The sequence below is a fragment of the Bemisia tabaci genome, chromosome 5 (genome assembly GCF_918797505.1).
Source record: "Bemisia tabaci chromosome 5, PGI_BMITA_v3".
Lineage (NCBI taxonomy): Eukaryota > Metazoa > Arthropoda > Insecta > Hemiptera > Aleyrodidae > Bemisia > Bemisia tabaci.
In genome coordinates, this window is record NC_092797.1 from 43,580,994 (window position 1) to 43,601,888 (window position 20,895).

Consider the following 20,895-nt stretch of genomic DNA (forward strand, 5'->3'; position numbering starts at 1 on the left):
GAAAGAGTTGTTTAAAATAAATTGAATTGCTCATTTTTCCATTAAGGTCAAGCACTGCTATATTTCTTCCCTTTTAGGCAGACATGCAGGATAAAATAATCAGAGGAAAAACTGCATATATCAAGTGTGCGCAATTTTTCTATTTATTCTGCCCCGGTGGAACGACGGTGCTGTATTTTTCGGACTCCGCTGCATGCAGAGAGCGCTTCCCTCATGAAATTCTCATCCCTCATCTTATCCGCCCGTTTTCGGGGCAGAGTTTCAGTGAAAAACTTTTGCATTACGTCCCGCGAGCTGAACCTCGCAGAATATTTGAATCTATCGAAAAGACTTGATTTATGGGAAAGGAAAAGTTCACTGGCGAGGCGTGAATGGTCGCGCGATTATCGATATTTCTCCATTTGAAGCTGTGGTCTTAAAAAATCGATTAGTAAGGTGTTTGCTGCGACGGCTCTATTCATCGATCCTTTTCCATAGGTTTAAATCGTAGATCAATCGATAGATGCAAAGCACGCCACGCCTTTGGAAAAGTTTCCAACAACTGCACGGATAAGTTTCAATAGGTAGCACATCACCGCCATAGAGTGCATAGAGTCGGAATATAATGAAGTGAGGTGAGGGCTTGTTCTGGTCTACGAGTTCTGAGCCCGGCGTGTGCCGAGATTCGGTTATCCTTTCGATACATTTTCGATACAAAATGGCGATGAAGAGTACTTGGTAATTCATATCCTCTTTGTTTACATCGGATGGCTGGGTCTTAATGTATCGAAAGCGATCGAGTTTGTATCGAAAAAGTGACCCAGCGTGATACGGGAGTCACCGAATTCGGGACCTGGAAAAATGCTTGGAACTGGCGCCATCAGCCCTCCCATTTATACTACGACTCTTTGTACTCTATACTCACCGCGGATACCGCGTGGTGGATCATAATGACTGCATATAGATCTTTCAAATTACATTTCGAATATAGTTGCATATAGCTCATTCAATTCATCATTTCGACGCCACCGAGCAGAAATTATCTACCTACATTTATGGTACAGAAAAACATCGTGTTTCGGGATTGAAACACATCATCAGATACGCGTTTTCATTTAAACTTTAAGTATGGATGCATGGACTCTATTTCGTGGCAACCACTGGTCGTCATTCAAGCCCCATTGAACTTCCTGCATTGATGGTTGAATAAAACATCGTGTTTCGGATTTTAACGCAGTAGCAGGTACGCGTTTTTATGGAAGCTCTCATAACGGAAGCGAAAATTCTGTTTCGTGGCAGCCACTGTCCGTCATTCATGCGCCATTGAACTAATACCAAGCTCATACGCTGAAAATAAGACCGGCAAATGAAAGTTATTCGTGTTGTGAGTGTGGTGCTCTGAAATCCACGCGAGTCGTGTAATTATTATCAGCAATCGGCGAGGATTAGGGGCGGAAAAATTATCTGTTTGTCTGAACGATGTGCATGAATTCGGTACACATTTGGATCATAAACTTGGAACTTTTTAACCTTGTTTTACTCGAAATAGAGTGGACCCAGCACTATTTTACCATCTCGCTTGGATCACAAAATAACCCTCAACTTCATGAAACTACGATTATTGAACAACGATTGTTGACTCTCATTTGCTGTTTTCGTATTGAGTGCGTGAACTGATCATAATTGCGATTCCTATGTCGTCCTTCTATTTCAATTCTGTATGGAGAAGAGGGGAAAAAAGTTTACATCAATTCTTTTCTTGTGCGTTTTTGTTGTTAGGCAAAATGTTTCTACGGATTTGAGTGTCTCCTTGGAAATTTTAAAACCACCTAGTGTGACAAGCACCCCCAAAAAAAACCTCGACATTAAATTATAGATAGAGAATTCAAGAGAGGGTTGCTACCAAGAATTGTACTCTCATCAACTTAACATAGTCAATAGATTCAAATATTTTTAAAATCTTGCGGTGAAAAAATCTACAAGACCCTGACTGCATTGTTTCTTGGGCAAATACATTCCAGGGGAAAAGAGAGAGAACCGTAACGCTTCGGAACAAAATGTTAAAATTTACATTTTGATTTTTTTTTTTTTTGGGGGGGGGGATTTTTTACTTTTTTTAGGACTATTCCCTTTTTTTACTTTTTTAGATTTTCTATTTCGGGTTATTTTAAAAGCCAATTTACGCTTAAAAAAATTAAGGAAACATCAAGAATAATTACTTTTGATTCAATTTTAAAGTATTTTTTTAAAATTTATGATTCAATTATTTCAAATATTAAAAACTACAGAATCGATCTTCTAAAAATTCTGTGAACTTATTTTTACCTGAAATTTACCTCTTTATTTCATTTAAAAAATGACTAAAAAGGTTTCCTACAGCATACATTTCTGTAGCTCCTTAAGATCCGTCCTCTTTCAAATTCACGAGTTCTTTACGCATTAAAATAAAAAAAGAAACAAATTGTAAACAGTCACTGCTTGAAGTTTATCCTTTTCTTTTATTAAAAAAATAACTGAAAAGGTTTTCTACAACATAAATTCCAGCAGTTTCTAAAGATCCGTCTTCTTTCAAACGTACGAGCTTTTTTACATGCTTAAAAAAAGGAAAGAAAAATGCAAAAAGTCACTGTTACCAGCGAAGCATCGAATACATGTTATACCGAATGACGTAGACTTTGAATTGGTTGAAGGAGGTAACTCGAGTGCGGAGGCTGGACTTTCCACGACCCCGACCGAGGGAGCAGTGAGCGATCCGTTCAACCTTTCTGCGAGCCGGTAACCCAAATAAACCTCACGCGCAGGACCGGCGTGCGCTTCGAGCGAAGCTGAGGATCCAGCGTCAGATGGAGAGATTTGCATGCACCGCGGAAACAGAAACAGAAACATAGCCCGATTTCGGAATGACCGCCCTCTCAATCTCTTTCTTGCAGAGTCGGCATTGCCCCCGTGCCCTAAAAGCACAGTGACGCTTGAGGGGCAGTTCAAGTATTCCGTAACTCACGTTTTCCGATTTCATGAACCCCATCTCCCCCCTTGTAACGCACCTGTAACGTAGCCCCTACCCTCCCCCCCCCCCATCTTCTAAAATCAAAATGACGGTAAGAAAAAAGCTTGAAAAAATTCGAGTTTTTTTGGGGGGAATATTTCGCTGAAATACGACGGGAGGAGATCAACAAAGGTTTGAGAAAATTCATTCAGAGAGGGCGGGAATCTTAATTTTTTCACGTTTTTTTTTTTCAAAGTTTCCTCCTCGCCTAGCTCGGATTTGTCACATAATCGCTGGGCTTGAACCCCCCCCCCCCCCTCTTGTAACGCACCGTAACGCTATGGCTCAATCAGCCCCTCCCTCCTAAATGCTTTACGTAGTACTTCAACGACCCCTTGAATGTGTCTATCCTATTACGGAATGATACCGTCTGAATGAAATTGATTGTGGCGGAAATGAGTTAGAACTTTCGGTAATCCAGGATTGCGAGGAAGGTCTAAGAAAATATATGAGGATTGCGCGAAAAAGGCACAAGGATTCCGCGAATAGAAACCTTAAAATCTACTACTACAGGGTTCCCAGCGATCTGGAAAACCTAGAAAACCTGGAAAAGTCAGGGGGAAAAAAATGGCCTGGAAAACATGGAAAAGTCAGGGAATTTGCTCCAAAAGTCTGGGATTTTTTCAAGTACTGAGAAAAAAATTTAATAGGTAAACAAATAAAAATAAAAGAATTGTGTGTGTGTTACTACCAAACCAGTACATATTTTGTCGGCGTTTAGCCGAGGGTAAAACCCTCGTTTCCACCGTCCACCACGAGGAGGAACCGACATCAGACGGCACGCTTCCACCGTCCAACTTACAACTCCCATGGCATACGTTAATTTGAAATTCAAAATTTTGAAGAAATTTAGAAAAAGTTTAGAAGAAATTTAGAAAAAATTTAGAAGAAATTTTAAACGACAAAAGCATGGGGCTCATGCCTTTGTTGTTAGTGAGATTTAATAAGGATAACCTTATTTTTAATTTTTTTTTAAAATTTAATAATTATAAAAGATATCATGCCATGAAGAGTTGGGTTGGCGTTCTGGGCGCACCCTCACTCACAACAGTGAACAATTCGCCAATGACTGAATGCAGGGAACTCCTCTACCACCGTGCGATCCAGCAGTGAGACAACAAACTCGTAGCTGGATACTCTCTACAGAGATAGAGATTGCTGAAACTTTGTCCGGCTTGTTCGGCCCAGGAGAACAGAATACCCTGAGCCACGAGACCCCGGGACTCTCGTGAAGTATTCGGCTCGTCCTGCATCAAAACCTACTTCAATCTGCAACATCGCCCCAACCACCAGCCCGTTTGAGAGGCGTCCGACCCTCCGGTTCCGACTTTGCCTGGTCTAAAGTGTCCCGGGGGGGATGACGGCTTTAGACTTAATGCGCAAGCATCGGCAGATACCGGAGGTTGACCAGTACAGGATTGCCAGGCTTCGATCGGTCACCCCTGCAATTGGTCACTGACGAATCGCGCAAAGTCGGTCACAGATCGGGATTTTCAGACCACTGTGCACCGGTTGATCCTTGCACCTCGCGGTTCAAGGATATGGCCTAACTACTATCAGTGGTCCTCTGAAGATCATCGTTCCCCTCATGTTCCTCAGGTTCCGCTTGATCTCTTCCGTAAGCCAGGGATATGGGCTAACAACCAAGGTAATAACGTACCAAGGTTCCGCTTGATCCAAGGCTGCAATGGATATGGCCTAACATCCAAGGTGTGAACAGCCCTGCTGCGCGCGAAGCAGGGCACCGAGGAAGTGGTTGATCCATGCCCGAGCGTATTAGGGATATGGGCTAACAACCAAGGTAATAACGTACCAAGGATGCGCTTGATCCTAAATTGCTCGTTACGATGTGTGAAGAGATATGGGCTAACAACCAGAGGCGAGGGAGGGTGCAGAATCACAACAGTTTGCCGGCGTTTGGCACGGGTCAGAGACCCGCCCCAGGTCCACCACGAGGAGGCTCCGGCACCAGACCCTTTTCTCTCTCTTCTCACGTTTCCTCTCGATTTTCTTCTCACTTTTCTTCTCGCTTTTCCTCTTGCTTTTCTTCTCGCTTTCCTTCTCGCTTTCCTTCTCAATTTCCTTCTCGCTTTCCTTCTCAATTTCCTTCTCTCGCTTTCCTTCTCAATTTCCTTCTCGCGCTTTCCTTCTCAATTTCCTTCTCGCTTTCCCTCTCACTGTTTTACTGTGTGCTTTCACTGTTTTATTCTCTTTTATGTTCTCTCTATTCTTCTCTTCTTCTTCTCCCATGTCTCTTCTTTTCTCTCCTCTCTTCTCTCTCCTCTCTTTTCTTCCTGTCCTTTCTCTTATCTTCTTCCTCCTCTTTCTATTCTTCTTCCTCTCCTCAAACTTTGATTTTACCCTATACGAAGAGGTACTTTCACGAATGAGCCGTAAATAGTAGTTTTTTTATCGTAGAATATAGTCTATTTGATCCCCAGGGAATCTAGTAGCCAGTAATAGACTTCTGACAGTGCTTCAGAAGGCAAACGCATACTCCGTCACGAGAGAGAATTGACGAAGGAAGTGATTCGGTCACTTCATTCGAAGTTAGGAAAAGTCTCAAAATGGTGAGCAATAGAAAAATGTTGAACATCTTATTTGTAATCAAGAATCTCATTCCTAGACAAAAGTCCTGAGGACAGAAGAACTCGCGATCCCAGTGGCGTGGCGTGAATTGCGATTTATCGATTGTTATGCCATTTAAATCCATGGTAAAAAATCGATTATTAAGGTGTTCGCTACGAACACCCTGTTTATCGATCCTTTTCCATAGGTTTAAATGGCCGATAAATCGATATATCGCAAAGCACGCCACGCCACTGCACGAGCCGTCCATTTTTCATCATTTATTCCGGTAGAAATAACATTGAATCAATAAGAAACTCAATGAAACACAACCACACCGAAACACACTCGTTCATCATATGTATGAACTGATATTAATCAAAATTAATCATTTATTGTCTCAAACTGTGTTTTTTGCTAAGTCCTGACGACGGCTGAGGCCGAAAAGCTTCGACTATTAAGTACCTGAATTTCAAGTTAACGTGAGTTAACAGTTTATTTTAACCCATAGCACTGGCTACCCAACAAACCAAAAATTACACAAAAACTACTACCATAATGTTGTAAATCAACACTTTCAATACAAATTGTCATTGAAAGAGCAAAATTGACCAAGACGGATTATAAATATTAGTCGTAAAACAGTAACCTCAGGCGGAATTTTTTTCGTTTTGCAAAACAACCTCTAGTATAGCAATAATGAAAGTTTTGGTCGTTCACTTGCCTCGGCACAGTAAAACTAAACTTAAGAGAGCTCATCGTTTCCCGCATGAAAGAACGTAACTTCATTTCAATGTTGCCAAATGTCCCCTCGCAAATTGCATATTAAGTAGGAGGATCTTGAACTTTCCTAACTGGAAATTTCATTGATAATTTTCCCCGAGATTTCATGCAAAATTAAAATAAAAATTACACAGGCACATTTTCATTAATTTGTTTTACAAAGTTGTGCCTGAAAATTGCACAGGCATAACTTTGTAAAATAAATTAATTGTTTGAGTCAATTTGGTGACCTTGGAATGGAGTTACATTCCTTCGTACGGGAGACAAGTTTTACATTTAAACGTCTGGTCAGTTCTACTTATATGTGACAGACGAGGGTTAAATGGACTACATTTTGCAATTAGGAACTAAAATTTCTGGCTCATCCTTAAAAACACTTTTGTGCATCGGGAAACTAATGGCTCATAAGTTATTTCTAAACTGAGTCAGAAATTATAGTTCCCAATTGCAAAATGTGGTCCAAATGAGTCTGGAGGCTATTGGAGCGTAGGAAAACTTATTATTCATGTGGAAGCTACCTTTCGTAACAATATGCCGGGCCCCTTTTACTAGTGACCAGATCTGTAAGAGGAGACCTATCTTTCTGGGGACAAAATTCCTTTACTCAGGAAATTTGATCCTAAATCTCAAAAACTGTCGTGAAGCTTGAAGACAAAAATTCCTAGGTTGTAGAAAAATGTTGTTCATGTGTCCGCAAAAAGTTAAGAACAATTTTCTCCCGGAGGAGAAGCTCTTTTTACACAGATCCACACACAAATAGACTGCATTTTGCAATTGAGCACTAAAATTTTGTCTCAAGTTTAGAAACAACGTAAGTACCCATAGTATCATATGCACATAAGTGTTTTTATAGATGAGCCAGAAACTGTAGCTCCGAATTACAAAATTTCGTTCAAATTAAGTAACGTTGACTCAGACCGCTCTCGGCGCTCTCTGCTCAATCTTCACCAGATTGAAGGCAAGAAGGAAGTAAAGCAGTCGATAACCTAACAAGGTTTAACAGTTAATTTCCACCACGACGCACTTTTAGACTCCGGCTCGTCAAAAATTCTTCCGAAGACACGAGGCACTCTGGAAATTCTTGAATAATCATCCAAAATTGTTACATATTGTTACTTTGCTCTATGATGACCCATGTCTCCAGTAAAAATCTTAGCTTGAGGATACGTCTGGTTTTAGAAATACAGCGTTGACAAGTTTCCATATTTAAGCTTTAAAGATTATCGTATTATCAAGTATCTTACTTTCTGTAAACAACTGTCATTGGATGTTTCATGATATTTTAAGACATTTTATCAACAGTCAGTTTACATTTTTCTAAAAAAATACGTTAATAATAAATAATTTTTCTACGTTAATGCTGTTAATTCTGTTGATACAACGTTGCAAACTTGACATCACAGACCTATAAAAATGCTCATTTTGTTCCGTTTTTGAATTAAAAAACGAACTTATTGACCACCTAAAGGTATGATAATGTGGTTTAGCTGAAATTCTATGATAAGATTAGTCTTGTGTAAAAGTTTTACCGCGAGTGTAAGTATAGATTTAACGATACAGCGTTGCAAAGTTTATGTATATAAGCTTTAAAAATGTTTAAGTTCAGTGTTTGTTTGTTTTTTGTGTGTTTTTTTTCTTATGAAATAAACCATTAACGTTATCTGCAGATGTAAGATTGATTTGTAGTGATACAGCGTTGCCAAGCTTACAATTTTGAACTCAACGAAATATGATTTTTTTTAAAATTTTTTTTTCCAGTTTAAGATAAAATCAATGGGTATCATCCCTCATATCAATCCAAAATATCAAGGTCTGATGTCTGTTCCAAGTGACAATTGGTTTTTGCAATAATACTTTCGCCAAGTTTATTCACAATTCTCTCCAAGCAATAAATAATAGACGATTTTAAAATAAAGATGCTTCCAGTAGTTATTTGATTTTGCTTATTTTTTTATTTACATTGACATTTTTTTCTTTCATTTTTATATGACTTTCTACCGTACATTATTTTTCATTTTTTTTTATTTTTGTATTTTTTATAGTTTTTTTATCTTCTTCCTTCAAAATATTTTATTCATGTGATGCTTCAGTATCAGTCCTGTCTTGCCTTCAAATCTATAGAAAACGCCTCAACATGATGCCAATTTTAAACTTTCACCCTCCAAAAGTCATATTTAAATAATTTTAAAATTCTCTCTTAAGGAGGCGTCTGGGTTTTTTATACATTAACGCAACAGTGATTTAAATATTCTATTTAGGTTTTAAATTATATTTTATTGTTTTGTTGGTGTATTTATTATTTTTCGTTCATTTAATTTACTTTGCATTTTTTTTCTTTTTTTTTTATTTCTTTAATATTTTCAAAATCTTCCATTCTTACGTTCAACATACTCAGTTTTTTAAGGCATAATGAATGTATCGTCTGTATCAAGATTTATTTCTACTTAAAAAAAAACCCAAACGCCTCCATATTCTATGTTAGTTTCTTCATTACACCTAAAAAAGGTTGAATTTGCAACTAAGTCTAGGCAGAATATTTCAGATCTTGAAAGCAACGCTGATGCTGAATCATCCATTGTATTCCAAAAATCCTCTGGAATTACATTTTAAAGTAAAATAACTATTGGAAGTATCCTTACTTTTAACTAATTTTATACAATCGAATGTTAAAAGAAAAGCAGATAAAATTTGCAACGATGTTATTTTAATGCAATTGTCACCCAGGATCAACATAAAGCCTCCACATTTCGCTTCACACTATTAACCATTAACTCATATTGTATCTTGTCTCCAATACAATAACAAGAAAAAGTAGACATTTTCATAGATGAAAGATGTAAACTTTGCAACGCTGTATTGCCCAAAATTATCGTATACTGATTAAATCTATGCTATACGTCTAAACTTTGCAACGCTGCATTGCCTAAAATTATCGTATACTGATATAAATTTTACTATGAGTCTGCGAGTATCTCTAATTGTATATTTTATGTCTCAAATACTGCTACAATATACAAAACTATAAAAAATGGGTATTTTTAAAGGGCAAGAATGTAATTTTTGCAACGTTGTACTGCTATTAACGGCTCATCCACAATTTGAAACTTTTACTACGGATTTTCTTATAATTTTTCAGTTACGCGTCATGTTTACTTGAAACTTACATTACTTGTTACTTACATTACTTTGAAATTGGCTTTTGGAAGAAATTCTTCAAAAATATGAAGATTTTTAAGACTCAAACATGCAAACTTTGCAACGCTGTAGCTCCAAAACCAATGGCGTGGCGTGAATTGCGATATATCGATTGTCATGCCATTTAAACCTATGAAAAAGGATCGATAGACAGGGTGTTCGCAGCGAACACCTTAATAATCGATTCTTTACCATAGCTTTAAATGGCATGAGAATCGATACATCGCAATTCACGCCACGCCACTGTCCAAAACCAAACGTATCCTCAAGCTAAAATTTTTACCGGAGGCTTGTCTCATCATAAGGTTTCATTTCGGTCACGTACGAATGAAATCCCCGGGTTTCAAAAAAGGTCGCTCCTCTGACATTAGGACGTATCTCACTTTTCACATGAACCGCAGAAAGCATGGATTTGAATGTGACCCAGGGCTCACGAGGAAATTGAGATTCGCCCTTTCGTCAGAGGAGCGACGAAACGGGGCCACTCATTGGGAGGCTTTTTAATCTATTTTCCTCCCTCAATTGGACTGCATTTTGCAATTTGGAACTATAAATTCTGGCCCGGTTTAAAAAAAAACGCATGTGCCATTAGTATCCCTATGCACATAAGTGTTTTTTTCAGATGAGCCAGAATTTATAGTTCCAAATTGCAAAATGCAGTCCAATTCGTCGTTACCTCCCACGAAAGAACATAACTACATTTGGATTACATTTTGCAATAAGGAACCACTATTTCTGACTCTTCCATAAAACCACCGTTCTGCACAGGGAAACCAATGGCATATACGTTGTTTCTAAAATGAGCCAGAAATAGTGGTTCCTTTTTGCAAAATGTGGTCCATTTCATTGTTGCCAGATTTCGCCTCGTAAATTTGAATTTGTAAAGGAAAATGTTAGGTATTAATTGTACATTTCACTGATTTTTCCGCTGATCTCATGAAAAACGAAAATAAATTTTGGATAAAGATTTCGCTTTCTCGTGTTTGTGAAAAATTGAATTCTTTGAATCAATTTGACAACCTTGGAATGGAGTTACGTTTCTTCGTCCGGGAAATGACAAAAAATGAAGCTGAATCCTGTCGTAGCGAATTCAGTGAATAGTTTATTCTGCAGAATCTTGGAAAAATAAGACAGTTTCAAGGCATTATGTTCCGTAGTTCTGCAGTATTACAGAAACAGAACATCAGGAAAAACTAAGCACCGTCAAATCGTCGCTCCTCTGACGTAAGGGCGTATCTAGATTTTTGCATGAGCCTTAGAAAGCATAGAGTTATACGGAGCACAGGGGTCACGTAGAAATCAAGTTACGCCCTTACGTCAGAGGAGCGACGAAATGTAGTTAAGTTGATTCTACCTAAAATCGCCCGAATGATGACAGCGGCGATGATCAGCGTTGAGGAAGAATGAGGGGCTTGTAGGACAAAGCGCGTAAGTGCAGTTTTTGCTACCTCGAGAAATATGTGTTTGAAGTTTCGAAATTACATGGATCCTTATGGCGGAAAGAAAGTTCAAACTGACTTTTTGAAGCTTAAAAATTGAAATTTGAGAGGGAATTTTTCACAAAATATGCACTAAGACTAGTTTTACTTGAAATCATTATCGAGAAATATGTATTTGAAGTCTCAAAATTACACGGATCCTTATGGCGGAAAGAAAGTTCAAACTGACTTTTTGAAGCTTAAAAATTGAAATTTGAGAGGGAATTTTTCACAAAATATGCACTTAGACTAGTTTTACTTGAAATCATTAAAATCTCAACTTTTTCAAAAACTGCACTTATGCGCCTTGTCCTCCAAGCCCCTCAAATTTTTTAGCAGCCCATTTCAAAAATTGAAATTATTGACAGTAACCGATTCATTAGAAGTTGAGGTGATTCAATGAACGCCATATTTTGTGCCAGAACGACATGCGAAATATCGCGTCGATTGGTTTCATTTTTTCAGCTACTCGTCATTTTTCTCGAATTTTGAGATCGCAATTCTGTTGTCAGGAGACTAAAGAATTCACCTACCAAATTTTGACAAACAAATTCATCGTAATGAAGTCGTGGGTTTTTTTTTATGAGACAAAATATTTCATTCGAATGCAGTATTTTTCCTCTATTTTCCTCACGCCTTTAATACTTTGAATTTGTTCATCAAAATTGGTAAGTGAATTATTTAGTCTCCTGACAATAGAATTGCGATCTCAAAATTCGAGAAAAATGACGAGTCGCCGGAAAAATGGAACTAATCGATGCTATATATCGCATGCCGTTCTGTCACAAAATATGGCGTTCATCGAATCACCTTAATTTTCGAAATAGGAGGAAGCTTGAGAGATCTTACCGTGAAGAAGCGATGATCTGCAAGGTCAGGAACAGCTCTGATGCGGAGGGTGAAGATTTCCATCCTCGTTCATCCCCTTCTCGAATGTTGGCTGCAAAGAAAAAAATTAAACCCTTTTAGAGATAAATTCAACGTAACGCATTGTTGCACATTGTCTAGTATATGGAACAGCTTAACAAATAAGTTGAAATAATGTTGAAAAATAATGGAATACAACTGCTTTTTTTACCACAAAATTACAATATTCTCACATAATGTATTCAATAATAATCAATTTTCAACGATTAAACATTTTCATATCGACGACTTAAGGAGATTTGATGGACGCCATATTTAGTGTCAGAAAGGCATGCGATATATCGCATCTATTGGTTTCATTTTTTCATCTACTCGTCATTCCTCTCCAATTTTGAGATCGCAATTCTGTTGTCAGGAGACTAAAGCACTCGCTTACCAATTTTAACAAAGAAATTCAACGTAATAAAGGCGTGGTTTTTTTAGAGAGAAAATATCGCATTCAAGTGCAGTTTCGATATCAGTATCGAATGCGATGTTTTCTCTCTAAAAAAACCACGCCTTTAGTACGTTGAATTTCTTTGTTAAAATTGGTAAGTGAGTGCTTTAGTCTCTTGACAACAGAATCGCAATCTCAAAATTGGAGAAAAATGACGAGTAGCTGAAAAAATGGAACCAATTGATGCGATATATCGCATGCCGTTCTGACACAAAGTATCGCGTCCATCGAATCACCTTAAGTGTAGAAACACGCGTTTCCGTCTGCTACTCAACAGATTTTCTGTCATACTTCATTTTTTCTCGGGGGAACTGGTCTACCTAATTTCTTTAAAACTTCCGTGATTTTTTTTCAATGTTTGCAGAATACTTTGTATAAATTTCAAGCTATGAAGTTTGCTTGTTTCTCTTCGAAAAAATAAAATAAAGGTGGAAATTTTATGACACCACAATAGAAATGCATGATTTTCCACTTTGGCCATCGATTTATGAAGAAGTTAGGTACTTCGCAAATGCAAAAAATTGCAACACATTTCAATACGCTGAATACCTCGATAACTCCACTGATTGTGAAAAAAATCTCGAGAAAATCAAAAGATTATCGCCCACAGGGATTCTCAAATTATATATCGATGGCCGAAGTGCGAAACCACCTATCTCCGTCTGCGACGTCCCGGACCTCCTGTTACACTTTATTTTTTCTTGGTAAAACTAGTCAACTTATTCCTTGAAAACTACCTCGATTTTTCCTCTCTTTTAGCAAAATATTCACGGGAAAAAAAAACACATTGGATCTAGAGTCCAGACTCTTAAAAAAACATCAACAAGAAAAAGTACTCTTGATTCAGTCAGAATCTAACTTAAATTAAAAACCAAGCCTCTTAATTTAAGCGGATTTCGTTTTGATTCAAGCAAAAATCCGATTGAATCAAGAGTATTTTTTCTTGTCAATGTTTTCAAGAGCCTGGACTCTAAATGCAAAGTGATTTTTTCCAGTGTTCTGTGAAGATATCAAGCCCAACCGTCGACTTGATTTTCCTCGAAAAAATAAAATGGTAGCATAAATTTTACTGGAAATACGTGGTTTCACACTTAAGTCATCGATATTAAATGTACCACACTTCTCTCGTAAAAGAAGAAAAAATGAAAAAAAAAAAACATTTTGTTGATGACATCAAGCGACTTACCGAATCAACGCTGAGGAATATACGTGAGCAAAATGACTTCCGAAACTATATCCTCAAATCAAATTTCATAGAAATATCGATGAAAAGACACTACCGAAAATTCGCACGATGACAACCGACACGAGTCACAAATACTACTTCCACTTATTGTAAAACACGGCAAACTATTACACTGGACAGAAAAAGTAGAGGCTCGCTGACGAAAACTTTCGGCGGATAGAAAACTTTCGGAAAGTAAGGCTGCTCAACTATTCACTGCACCTTCTATATTCACGGAATAATTCACAGAGAAAAAATAATAAAGTACCGAACACGAAAATAAAGTACCGAACACGAAAATAAAGTACCGAACACGAAACTAAAGTACCGAACACGAAACTAAATACCGAACACGAAACTACACTTATGGTAATGCACTTGAATCAAACGACTATCACACGCGGTCCCGAGATTAATATATTCCGATAAAATATACTTCAGATTGATTATCCTCTACGCTCAAGCTCAACCCCTACGGCTGCGCGACTTCGACTGACCAAAGTACCAGAAGTTCCGAGCCCTCGAGGTCTCCAAAGTTTTCCTTGTTGTTCTCGAAAACAAAAGAGTGGCTTCGCTTTCCAAAATATCCCTACATTTCGGGTTTCCCAGGTGAAAGGTCATCAGTGCAAGCTCACAAAAGAAAATGCCTTCATTGAACTGAAAACTAATTGGATGTATTTCTATCAAACGGAACTATGTGCGTTAAGACATTAGCCCTGAGACCCATACGAATATGTCCATAACAGGGCTCACGTCATAATGCACATAGTTCCGTTTGATAGAAATACGTCCAATTATTACAATAATAATTAATGAGGGCACCTGGATTTCCCGGATTAATTCACTCACTTTTCATAACTTTCCTTTTTTTGCTGATGCGGGTTCGTCCATGAATTACAGAACCCATTTTTCCCGACCTTTGACTTCTCCTTCTCCCTTTGTCCTAGATGTCACTTACCTCCACCCCCCCCCCCCCCCGAAAATTTTTTCCATCACAAGCGTGCCTCCCTCTTTTGCGAAGATGTGGGTCGTCACGAACCCTTGCCACGGGTGCATCACATATAAATTCAAGTGTTTAAATGACTCAAAAACAACATAAATCACATAGGAAAAATCTAGAATTCACTCCTCCTTCAAGGCATTTCTTGATTGTAATCGACTCTGCTTGAATTCTGCCGTGCTAAGGAAGAACACTGCATTAAAATTCGAGAGTTGCCAAGTTTCCATTTTTAAAGATTGTATTTTTTACGACATCCTTGCATAATTTTTCCTTTAAAATTACCGATACTTAGATTAAAGTGCGTGCAAAATCGTCTGAAAATTTCGGGGGAAAATATTCTGTATTTCGCGGTAAATAGGTCAGTCTCGTTGGTCACAAAATCGTGGTTTTATGCATGATCCTTGTAGTAGATCAGCTAAAAATAATAAGATCCGTCCAAACAGCAACTTGCTACGTTCAATAATAACCGAGATATCGCCCTTTGAAAAGTCTGGTTTTTGATGTCATCCATCGCGGTGGTGACACCCTTGGTTTTATTCACCTTGCTTTCATCCAAGTATCACGCTGAGTAAGCACTTAAGCAGTGCATCACTGACTGATAAAAGCGAGGTGGAAGAAACCAAAGGTGTCACTACCGCGATGGATGACGTCAAAAACCGGACTTTTTAAAGGACGATACCTCGGTTAATATTGAACGTAGAAAGTTGCTGCTTAGACCGATCTTATTAATTTTAGGTGAACCGCAATAATCAAGCATCAAAACATGATTCTGTGACCATCGCAACTGAGCCAACACTGGAAAAAAAACCACAGGAAGCCTGAAAAATCGCATATTTCTTATACAGATTGTGAGGTTACGAGTGTATTTCGACGTATTTATGCTATATGGAACCAGAAACGGTTGGGAAAAAAAGGACAGTGCCCGTTAGTTACGGCCCGTAAGAATGGATGGGAATTATGAGACCCCAGTGACGTCAGTAAAGACGACCGGGCTTGACGAGCTCAACGATGCCGCATTAACTCATGAGCCCTGTCCACTACGCTCTTATCACATGCCCACAGCTCATTAGTGCCGCATGCAGTTGGCACTTAGTTCCTTTTGATTAAATGTAAAATCCCACTTTTCCATTTTGCTAAAAGGAATATCACGCCCATATTTATATGGTTCCTTTTGCGGTTCAAACGAGCACACCCTATCATCTCTTGTTCCTTTTAGCATAAATATGTTCATTTCAGATTTGGATTGCATTTTGCTCTGAGGAACAAAGAGCATTCCAATGTTACTAGGATTGCGCAACTTACATTCGTTGCAATTAAGTAACTAAAATCAAGCAAAAAGTTTAATGTACAGAGGTATTTTTCGTCTTGAATTATACTTTATTGGGAGTGAAGAAAAACTTGTTTAGATGATGGTTTATAGAGTTTATATAGATAGGATAGAGTTTATACATTTTCAAGGTGAAAAAGTCGCATAATTTTAGCGGCATTGAAATGCTCTCGGTTCCTTTTTGCAAAATGCATTCCATTTTGAGCTCGCCCACTCGGGAGAGCTCTTTGCGATCGATTTCTTTTAGCATTGGTAGTGTCCGTGGCGACGAATGGATGGTTCTCGTTGCCGTCGGAGGAACGGCCAAAATCCCATTGATTTCAAGGTCTAAAAGTTGAATTTTCGCGGGTTACAGTTTTCCTCCGTCGAACATTTCCGTTCCCTCATTCAACTGAGGATTAATTGTTCCTCGTTTGCTACACTAGAGAGCAGCACTTTCCAGTGGCCGAGCATATCATAGCATGTTGCTATGGTTTTATATCAAATAACCTAATTGTATGTTATCATCCTCTTATCTTTTCAATGCAGTTTTTGTGTGCAGTTGTACTTGCAATTGTTATTATTTCTTAAAATAAAAAACATGGTGACCTCGACGTGATTTAATAATTTGTTCAATTAATTTTAAGTTACTAAGACTAAGATTGAGATTTGCGCATAATTAATGGATAATCCTTAAGATTGCCGTTATTGGTACCATAGAAGGTTAATTAACCTCAAAATAATTGCATGCTTGAGAGCTCGGTTGAGACTCGCATTGGGATCCTTTCAGAGTTTGTTTAAACCTCATATTAAGAATGCTTTAGGATTCGTTTGAGCCCCTCGCATCAAGAATGCTTGGGAATTCGTTTGAGCCTCGCATTTAGAATGCTTGAGAATTCGTTTGAGCCTCGCATTGAGTTTCTTTAGAGTTCGTTTTAACCTTAAAATACAGATGCATGAAGTGCTCTTTCGAGCTCCGTGCTATTTATAGTGCGCGAGGTGCTCCATTGAGCCACCCCATACCTACAAAGGCGTGATGTGCTCCATTGAGCCACTCGCATACAAAGGCTTGAAGTGGTCTCTCGAGCTCCACGCTAAAATTCAAGTGAATTCCTTTTCAGCTCTTAGTGTATACCATAAGTATTGTGTAAGAATTATGGCAGAAACGTTCCTCCAAACCGTGCTAAATTATAGTTTCTTTGAACTCTGTGCCGATAAAAATTCAGAATTTCAGACTGCCAGCTTAACAAAGTATAACCTTAATTCAAGTTGGCGACTTGATTTAAAAAAAAAAATTAAAATTAAATCATATGGTTTCATTACATTGTTGACAAGTTAAGAAAAAGCTTATCAACGATGAAAGCCAGAAACAAAAATGCGATGGCAAAAATAGCCATTGCAACATTTGCCGCAAAATCACATTCATAAAAGATAATTCCATTTCTCTCTCTTTATTTCTCTTTATTTATTGTAATGTGAAAAATTTGTCATATGAAATTACGTCATAACATTTTGCATCGGCATGTAACCTCTGATAATTGGGTAAAGATTCATTTAATACATATACAATTTCAGAAAAAATCATTAATAGTTGTTAATAGTTTCCCAAAGGCGAGCTCTCCAACACAGTAGTGTTGGAACCAGCAGCTTGTTTTTGATGCGGTCATCGTGATTTTTGAGCCATTTTCTGTGAGAAACAACTTTTCTTTTTGCTATAGCTGAAGTTTGCAATAGGCACATTGGGCAAAATCGAGGTTTGCTCCAGATACTTCGAAATGGGTGAAATTGATTTGGTCACTTATTTGCCCTGAAGTGATATAAACGAGCAATTTCATTGAAAGTGATGGCTACTGTGATAAAGCACGTTGCGGTGTACCTGCTGCTCTGTAGCGATCGGAATTGAATTACTCCTCTAACTCTTATCTCTTCCAGATTAAATTGCTGTCTAAACTTTTGTCTTCCATATTTTATTCCTTCCTCGTCGTTTCTCCTATTCGCCGCGTTTGACTTGAAATGAGCTGTTGCTTATCTTTATACAAGGTGTTTCATGGTTATAAAACATCAGAGACAAAGAGAGACCCTCTATCGGTATCTTGGGAATAGGTAAGTTGCGCTTGTAACGAAATCGTATTTTGATGGTTTGAGCTTGTAAGTATGATCTTAAATAAATTTTTCAAACGCCAAGTTTCTATGTCCAACATAAACGGTTGGGCCCTCGGGAGGTTGGACCGCGCAGCAGTCAGGGGGCGTGCGTGCGTAGCCCCGTGGTCTCAGGTCTCATTAATGTTTGATAATATGTAAACTTAAAGACTAACGCGGAATTCCTGTCGAGGCATATTTAACAAGAGTTCTTGTTGATCCAACCGGGAATTTTTCTCGGTGTGAAGAAGGACCCCCGTGTAACATTTTTCTTCTATTTTTGCCACTGTATACCGAAATTTAGAAGTAAAAACCCGGGTGTAGACCGAGTCTATCTGATATTTTTTCTTCTATTTTTGCCCATTACTCCAATGTATTGTAGAAGAAGATTTAGCTGCTACTTTTCTTCTGACAACACCGTTTTTATCTTCTACGATATCGCTGAGAAGCCCCGAATTCCTCCGGATGACCTTGAGACAGCGATCTTCTATTTCGGCTCTAATTTTCTTCTGCATTAGAAGATTTACCAGTAGCCTTTCATCTATTGCAGAAGTAATGTAGAAGAACTTGCTCTGCCTCTACCGTAAACCCATTTTAGAACATCTTTATCTGCTACATGGTCAAACGGTGTAGAAGAAAAAAAAAGTATAGAAGAAAAATGTTACACGGGCCCTCTGAGACATCCTGATATCCCCTTCTGCCTGACATTTTGATAGCTTATTGAGATCGCTGATAAATTCAGCACCAAAAATGATGGATATATTCGCCATTTTCCGTAAGTTTTGGCCCATTCCTATTGCCAAAACGCAGGAAAATGATGATTATCCCAAAATTCTAGAGGGACCTAGTTTCACCCGAGGGCATTTTTGAATAACACTTTATAGCATACTCCTGCAGTCTGCCTGTTTACCCCGGGACATCTTATGTACCATTCAAAGTTTGAAATCCATATTGCGGTTAGGAGAACATCTGCGGGCTCTTCCTTCATGCGATATGCAAGCCGCATTGTATGCGCGCCAATAAAATTATGCATATGTACGTGTTTACTCTCCCGACGTTTTTGCACATACTCCACAATGTACGTGGTGCCCTCATCTCACATCGCAAGTCACTTTGTTCTCCACTAAGTACGAGTCATTTATCATGTAAACCTTAAAGCGCACAGATACGCATTCAAAACGGAGCAATAAAATAATAATTCATGACGAACCTAGACCCCTCCGCCAGTTTCTTGCTTCGGAATTGCAAATTTATACTGTTTCAGTCCTGAATATAAATCTGAATCGCTCCGGATTTCACATCTTTCACCTTTATACAGGATACCCTCTGATTTTGTCGGATGAATTATAATCCCTTCATCTAAGTGTAAAATGTAATTTTTTGGAGTACGTTGCATCTCAAAATAGTCGCACAATTGGACCACATTAAGCAAAAAGGAACCGAGGTACATCAGCTACCGGCTATTTTAATTGGGCAATTTAATATTTTACATGAAAATGGCTCAGCGGATATTTTCGCAAATTTAGTGAATTTTTTACCAAGTGCGAAGTAAATTCCTTAAAATTTACTAATAATCCGTTCAAACATCCTCTTGTAAAAAATTAAATTTTTCAGTTAAATTTGGCAGTATCCGATGTGGCTTGGCTCCTTTCTGCTAAACGCGGTCCAATTATTTCTTCAATAATATTATATCTGAAACGGTTGGTAATATTTTTACAATACTGCATACTAAAGACTCCTGTACATAGCTGTAGTTAATATTATTCAAATATTGCATGAAAATGTCGGATGATTTTGGTCTCAATTGAAAACTAAAGATTCCAACTTAAAAATGAGACTGACATAATCTTTCCAGCTTTATTCCTTTTGAAATAGTTGCATCAGTCCACTTCTTTTTAGAATAGCCTAAGTAAATATCACCGAGGAGAAGAAAAGGGTAAATTTTCCAGTGAATTCTTCGAATGATATTAAAGAATTTTATCGGCTGAAATTCTGTAGGGTGTAAGTTTTCTAAGAGAAAGTTTTTGCTCATCAAACGGGATATTGCAAACAGGTACCTTCCATACCTACTTTGTACAATTTAACAATCCACTGAAAACTGTGAAAGGTGATAAAATTGAACTTGCATCGAAATATGTGAATTCTTGTTGTAAATCAGAAATAGAATGCAATCTGTGGGGAGTTTCTTTACAATGAAGTTTCTCTCCTCTCTCCCTCCAAGTGTGGAGGATAGGGTGTATTCGCTTTAATTTAAAGTCGTTCAATTTGCATGTCAATACCTGAGTCGGTTTTCAAGATAGTCGAGAAAACCAGGGCAAACGAAAGGATGTTTCCTCTTAGTACGGCGCGGCGCCGCGGCGTACGGCCCGGTAAGAACGCATTAACTTTCAGTGGTAATATTTCAACTCCAAAACTATAAATCTTGCCTATCTCATCATTGGAAGGAACTTCGAAGAGCGAGAGCTAACGAGCCACCGCTCGGCTAAGTTCTCACACTTATTCTCTGGTCTGATAATGCTTGAACGCTTATCGATTGGGCAAGTGCTGGAAAATGAGCATTTTGTCTAGGTGTTTCAGAATCTTTGCAAGGATCTTGCTTGCTCATGGAACCATTAAACGCAAATAGTTTTGCCCAGCCTTAATAAGTCGGGAAATTCAAAGTTGAACTTCTTTTTATCGGGCTGCATTTTGTTTGATGATATTACCTTTCTCCCGATCACTTGTTATCAGATTTTAGGCGATAGCTATTTTGATGTTACGTACACATCATCATCATCAGGCCACTTGGGTTCGGTAAACACTAAAAGTCACAT

The 20,895-nt window shown here is 38.2% G+C and overlaps 1 protein-coding gene and 1 long non-coding RNA gene across 3 annotated transcripts in view; one reads left to right on the forward strand and one right to left on the reverse strand.

The window, feature by feature from the left end:
• The window catches only part of LOC109032266 (metabotropic glutamate receptor 2), a 555,771-nt gene that overhangs the window by 155,319 nt on the left and 379,557 nt on the right, over window positions 1-20,895 (forward strand). The gene's annotated exons all lie outside the window — the stretch shown is intronic.
• LOC140224667 (uncharacterized) lies at window positions 7,697-14,147 on the reverse strand. Its single transcript, XR_011899919.1, has 2 exons — window positions 13,599-14,147; window positions 7,697-11,989 (listed from the first exon to the last, which is right to left on the reverse strand). It is a non-coding gene; the product is annotated as an uncharacterized lncRNA (long non-coding RNA).